Here is an 8,035-nt window from a genome sequence, read left to right on the forward strand (position 1 = left end):
TATATATATATATATAGACACACACACACACACACACACATATATATATATATTTAAAAATGCGAAGTTGATTAATAAATTAAATTGGATTATATATATCCTTGACAAATTCAAACCTATACATCTGTATTTTTCCATAACGAAATGTTCTAGACAATTTATGCTATACAAGATAATTTATTTATTATTTTTTAATTAATTAATTTTTGGCATATAAATACATACTATATTATGCTAATTACATATATTTTATTATGTAATGATAGCTATTAATATTATTGGCATGCAGTGAATGCGAGACAAGATAGGCCATCCTGTCATTGCTTCCTCTTCACACCACAAGCTTTAGACAGCAACCGGACTGCGCGGTGGTGGCGCCGTTAGCCACTGTTACTGAACTTTGCAACATCATTTCTACTACTTCCCTTCATTATATATATATTATATATATATATATACTCTATGTTGTGAAAAAATAAAAATTTATGGTAAAAAGTAAAAATCTCAAACTCTCAAAATTTACCAAACTACACACTTTATAATATTTTTCTCTCTACTCAATTGTGATTTTCTTCACAAATGAGAGATCTATTTATAGGAAATCTTTACAAATAATCCAAAAATAAAATACATCATTACCTACATCATCACACACTAATTTTCAATATTTACAACTCTTATTTTCAACATTCAAATATTCAACATTCAAATATTCAATACTCACATTTTAAATATATTTTTCAACACTCCCCCTTGTGATGATGATCATAATGATTGTCTTCATTACGTGTTTTTATACTGCCTCGTTAAAAACCTTACTAGGAAAAACCCATTGGGATAAAAACCATAGTAAGGGAAAAAGAGTGCAGTCACGTAAACTCCCCCTCATGTTGACACGAACAATTCTTCACAAATTTCGTAGATTGCGCATCCCAATATTATATATGTGCTTTCTGAATATTGACGTAGGAAGTGCCTTTGTGAAGAGATCTGATGAGTTTTCACTTGATTGAATGTGACGAACATCAATATATTTATTCTTCTCTAGCTCCTTAGTGAATGCGAAGAACTTAGGAGGAATATGTTTAGTTCTGTCGCTTTTTATGTATCCTTCTTTCATTTGAGCAACACATGCAGCATTATCTTCATATAGTATCACAGGCTTCTCATCAGATGATAATCCGCATGAAATTTGGATATGTTGGGTCATTGATTTTAACCACACACATTCACGACTTGCTTCATGTAGTGCAATAATCTCGGCATGATTTGATGAAGTTGTTACGAGCGTTTGTTTCTGAGAACGCCAAGATATTGCAGTGCCTCCACGAGTAAATACATATCCAGTTTGGGAACGTGCCTTGTGTGGATCAGATAAGTATCCAGCATCAGCATAACCAATTATACTTGGATTAGCATCTTTTGAATACAAAAGTCCCAAGTCTGTCGTTCCTCGTAGATAACGGAATATATGTTTAATTCCGTTCCAGTGTCTCTTTGTTGGATATGTGCTAAATCTTGCCAACAGATTCACGGCAAAAGATATATCAGGCCTTGTACAATTTGTAAGGTACATAAGGGCACCGATGGCACTTAGATATGGTACTTCTGGACCAAGAATATCTTCATCATCTTCACATGGACGGAATGGATCCTTTTCTATGTTTAATGATCTAACAACCATTGGAGTACTTAAAGGATTTGCTTTATCCATATTAAAACGTTTAAGGATCTTTTCTGTATAATTTGTCTGGTGAACAAACATTCCACATTCTTTTTGTTCAATTTGTAAACCCAGACAATACTTGGTTTTTCCAAGATCCTTCATTTCAAATTCTTCCTTCAAGTATGACACAACTTCTTGAATTTCTTTATTCGTTCCAATGATGTTTAAATCATCAACATATACAGCAATAATTACGCATCCGGATGTTGTTTTCTTAATGAAAACACAAGGGCATATTGAATTATTTATATATCCCTTTTTCATCAAGTGATCACTTAGTCGATTATACCACATTCGACCTGATTGCTTTAACCCATATAATGATCTTTGTAATTTCACAGAATAACATTCCCTGGGTTTTGAACTTTGTGCTTCAGGCATCTTAAATCCTTCAGGGATTTTCATATATATATTACTATCAAGTGATCCATATAAGTAAGCTGTAACAACATCCATAAGACGCATTTCTAAATTTTCAGATACCGCCAAGCTAATCAAATACCGAAACGTAATTGCATCCATCACGGGAGAATACGTTTCTTCATAATCAATTCCAGGCCTTTGAGAAAAACCTTGTGCAACAAGTCGAGCTTTATATCTCACTATTTCATTTTTCTCATTTCGCTTTCGAATAAAAACCCATTTGTATCCATCAGGTTTTACACCTTCAGGTGTAAGGACTATAGGTCCAAAAACATTACGTTTATTTAGCGAATTTAATTCAACCTGGATGGCATCTTTCCATTTTATCCAATCCTGCCGATTTTTACATTCACCAAAAGATTTTGGTTCATGATCTTCGTTATCATTTATGATGTCGATTGCCACATTATAAGAAAATATATCATCAATTTCATCTATATCTTTTCGGTTCCATATTTTTCCAGTATTAATATAATTGATAGAGATTTCATGATTCTCGTCAGTTTGTGGTTCTGACAGAACATTTTCATCATCATGTGTTTCTTCAGGAACACCATTCTCTATTTTGTGATCATCATGTGTTTCTTCAGAAACGTCATTCTTTATTTTGTGATCATCGTGTTTCTCTATGAATTTTCTTTTTCGAGGATTTTTATCCTTGGAACCGACTGGCCTTCCACGCTTCAGGCGTTTAATGACATCATGAGTATCTTCCATTTGTTTCTTTGGAATTTCAATTCGAGCAGGGGCATTTGCAGCATGTATATATGATTTAGTTACCCCTTTTGTGTCTGCAAATGCATCTGGTATTTGATTTGCTATTCTTTGCAAGTGTACAATTTGTTGTATATCTTTTTCACATTGTTTTGTTCTTGGATCCAGATGTAACAATGATGATACATGCCATGTAATTTCCTTTTCGGTATGTTTCTGTTCTCCCCCTAACATTGGGAAGATTTCCTCATTAAAATGACAATCAGCAAAACGTGCCGTGAACACGTCGCCTGTCTGAGGTTCAAGATATCGAATGATTGATGGACTATCATAACCGATATAAATTCCAACCTTTCTTTGAGGTCCCATTTTCTTTCGTTGCGGTGGTGCAATAGGCACATACACCATACATCCAAAAATTCTAAGATGAGAAATGTCTGGTTCTTTACCAAATGCAAGCTGCAATGGGGAGTATTTATGATATGCACTTGGTCTGATGCGAATTAATGAAGCAGCGTGTAAAATTGCGTGTCCCCATATAGAAATAGGGAGCTTTGTTTTCATAATCATTGGTCTAGCAATCATTTGCAAACGTTTAATCAATGATTCAGCCAATCCATTCTGTGTATGTACATGAGCAACATGATGCTCAACAATGATTCCCATAGACATACAATAATCATTGAAAGTTTGGGAAGTAAATTCACCAGCATTATCAAGTCTAATTTTCTTGATTGTATAATCGGGAAATTGATTCCTCAATTTTATTATTTGAGCAAGTAATCTTGCAAATGCAACATTTCGAGTTGACAATAAACATACATGTGACCATCTGCTGGAGGCATCAATCAATACCATAAAGTATCTGAATGGTCCACATGGTGGATGGATTGGTCCACAAATATCACCCTGAATACGTTCAAGAAACATTGGTGATTCAGTTTGGATTTTGACTGGTGATGGTCTTATAATAAGTTTTCCAAGAGAACATGCTTTACATTGAAACTTATTATTCTGAAAGATCTTCTGGTCTTTCAGTGGATGACCATGTGTATTTTCTATAATTCTTCGCATCATTGTTGAACCAGGATGTCCCAATCGATCATGCCAATTGGTTAATATCGAAGAATTATCAACTACCATGTTTGATTCAATGAGACTTATATGTGTATAATGCAATCCAGTAGGGAGCATTGGTAGTTTTTCAATCACATATTTCTTTCCTGATTTATATGTGATAAGACACATATATTTCTCATTCCCTTCATTCATTGTTTGAGTATCATACCCATGGGAATATATATCATTAAAACTCAACAAATTTCTTTTCAATTGTGGTGAATATAAAGCATCATTGATCAAAAATTTTGTACCATTAGGTAACAAAAATTGTGCTTTACCACATCCTTTAATCAAGTCTACAGGACCTGATATTGTATTCACCGTTGTTTTTGTTGGTTTTAGTTCCAAGAAATATCTTTTATCTCGGAGGATAGTGTGCGTTGTACCACTATCGGGTATGCAAACTTCAGCTTTGCTCATAGCATTTTCCATATTTGAACTTCAAAAAAATATGCAATGAAATAAATTACTTGCAATATATATTTAAATATAACACAAATCATAATTATACAATAAAACATTATTCTATGAATACATGAAAAATAGATTATTGTACATTTATATTCTACCATTATATTGTTCATTTTCAGAGAAATCGTTGAGAAAATCTGCAGCATCAATATTGTTCATTTCTATCCGACCAACATATTGATCATTTCCAGAGAAATCATTCATAAAATCACCAGCATCAAAATGAGTTGAATCACTCAAACGGTCACTGCGTTCAGTGAAGTTGGTCTCCTTTTCTTTCCCCTTTAATGATTCTTTATAAAGTTTACAAAGGTGCTCAGGGGCTCGACAAACTTTGGACCAATGTCCTGGAGTACCACATCTGTAACAAGAACTTTCATATCTTTTTGAGTGCTTCTCATTAACACTTGTATTCTCATGATGCCTTTTCTGTGGATGGTTTGGGACGTTCTTTTGAGATGAGTTATAAAAATAACTATCTCGATTATTTTCAAAACCACGGCCTTGACCACGACCACGGCCAATTCCACGTCCACGTCCACGTCCACGACCTCGACCTCGACCTCGACCAAAACCTTGTCTTTGAATTTGATTTTGGTTTCCAGGTTTAAATTCATTTTTACTTACAGCATTTACTTCTGGAAATGCTGTTGATCCAGTGGGTCGGGACTGATGATTTCTCATTAATAGCTCGTTGTTTTTTTCCGCCACAAGAAGACAGGCGATGAGTTCAGAATATCTCGCGAATCCACGTACTCTATATTGTTGCTGTAGAGTAATATTTGATGCATGAAACGTGGAAAATGTTTTTTCAAGCATCTCAGATTCTGTGACCTCATGTCCACAAAATTTTAATTGCGAGATTATTCTATACATCGCCGAATTGTAATCACTGACTTTTTTAAAGTCTTGGAATCTCAATGTATTCCATTCATCCCGGGCGGTCGGAAGTATAACTTCTCTTATATGTTCGAATCTTTCTTTTAATCCCTTCCACAAAGCCATGGGATTTTTTTCAGTCAGATATTCACATTTCAATCCATCGTCGAGATGTCGACGCAAAAATATCATGGCTCTTGCCTTTTCTTGTGACGTGCATATGCCATTTTCTTTAATGGTCTCGCTTAGACCCAATGACTCAAGATGCATTTCTACATCTAGAGTCCATGGCATATAATTCTTTCCCGTGATGTCGAGCGCAACAAATTCGAGCTTTGTTAAATTTGACATGGTGGTACTAAAAAATTACGATGCATTTTATTAGTTAATAATTATTGCAATACAAAGTAACGGATAAACAACAAGTACAAGTATTTGTAAAAATAAAGAAAACACACGAGGAGGATATTCTCCGATAAATAAAAGACTCGTGAGTATGATAACCAAAATAATTAAAAATAACCTTGAGAAAGCCATCTTCTTTTTTCTTCGAAAAATTTGATGATGAATAATTTTTAGAGAAGAAGAGAAAGTTGGAGTGATGGAATGTGTTTGTGAGATCATATTTATAGGGCAAAAAATAGCCGTTGTTTACCATTTATGACCGTTGGGGTACAAAAAAAATAAAGGTATGTATTTGTATAATTTTATGATAATAATATGATATATATAATATTAGACATGTTTAAATAATTATGTATATCATATCATAATATTATAATGAGTGTCATAATTTATTTTGTTTAAAAACCTTATAGGCTTTTATACTTGTCGTATCCCTTACCGGGAGTGTGGGATGTCGTCTTAACATCCTCCCAGGATTTATAACAAGTTTATGAAAAATTTATTTTTATTATTTCTAATAATAACATTATATTGTATATTAAATAAATACACAATAAATAAATAACAGTAAAATAAATATAATTATTTTTGTTACCTTTTTCTTCTGTTTGGAGCTTGGAAAAGTATGTAGGACTTTTAGAGCTTCGTGCTGATAACGTGTTGTGAAAAAATAAAAATTTATGGTAAAAAGTAAAAATCTCAAACTCTCAAAATTTACCAAACTACACACTTTATAATATTTTTCTCTCTACTCAATTGTGATTTTCTTCACAAATGAGAGATCTATTTATAGGAAATCTTTACAAATAATCCAAAAATAAAATACATCATTACCTACATCATCACACACTAATTTTCAATATTTACAACTCTTATTTTCAACATTCAAATATTCAACATTCAAATATTCAATACTCACATTTTAAATATATTTTTCAACACTCTATATATATTTCGTTGGCCTTCCTTTTTAATAATTCTACTTGACTCCAATTCGCTTCTCATACATCCAAAGTATGTGCATACATGCATATGTACATGTAAGTAAATTAATACTCAGCATCTTATAAGATTTCAAGAGTATATATAATTAATATAAGATACACACACTTACGTAACTTATAACTTTTTCTTTATAAAAAAGTTGTACAAATAAATAATCGAATCGAAAGAGAATCAAAATAAAAGAGAAACAAATGGTTGCATTTATCGCTTCCTTTGATATTATTAGTTGTTTCATTCACATGAAAAAGCAAGTCCAATTATGCCTATTTCTGAACCTAAATGAAATGGAATGACGAAGGGGATTCATATGTAAACGCGGTATCGATTTAGATACGTTTAAAAGAGTAGCGACTTATATATAATTTTGTATAATTTTTCTTTTTGAGTTTATTTTACGTTGCTTCACCTCTAAGCCTACTTGTTTCTTCATTATTTGTAATAGTTCTTTACTTTAGGTGTTGGAATCCTTCTATTTCATACATATTCGTTCCAGCATCCGTTTTTTTTACTAACCAAGACTTCGATACATTTCGTAATCAAGAAATCTCTACTGGTGCAAGTGCTACTTCATACAATTTTTTTTTATATTTTGACAACATGACAAAATTAATTATAATCTCAATATATACATGCATAACATTATTTTCCCATTATTATAATTTCGAAAGAAAAAATATTTGATTAATAGTGGGTTAAAAGAGGGTGAGTAGATCTAGAAAGTGGTGAGGTCACCAATGTTCCCCTTCCGTTACTTGTGACATCATCTAGACTAGCTGTCGCCTTGTGCTTTGAACGCCGAACAATCATCTTTGACTTTCTAAGACTCATCACATTTTTGATCCACATTCACTACATTTTCAATTTAAATTAAATATTATAAAATAATATAATTTTTACGAATTAAATATATATTTTCACTTACATATCTTTACTTTTTAAAAAAATTCTTTCACAAAAGTAATTGCTTCATTGCCATTATATAATAAAAGTACATATCCATCAATAACATTCGACATCCTATTAACCAATCGGTTAAAAACGATTGAATTCAAGAAAAAAAATCAAACTTTGACAAATCACTTTTCCTCTGTACGTTAAGGTAAATAGATCCTAGTAGAAAAACTATATATTATACTGCAATCCTCCGAAACTCTGTGTCGGATTTGGACAAAGTCCTAGTGCTGCTCCATCATAAATGGACCAGTGAGTAAACTTCGTAGCTATTACACGCTATGTTGTATGGATACGGATACGAATATCGTATCGAATACGATACGGATATGGCGACAC

This window comes from Primulina tabacum, chromosome 11 (assembly GCF_025594145.1).
Source record: "Primulina tabacum isolate GXHZ01 chromosome 11, ASM2559414v2, whole genome shotgun sequence".
Classification (NCBI taxonomy): Eukaryota; Viridiplantae; Streptophyta; class Magnoliopsida; order Lamiales; family Gesneriaceae; genus Primulina; species Primulina tabacum.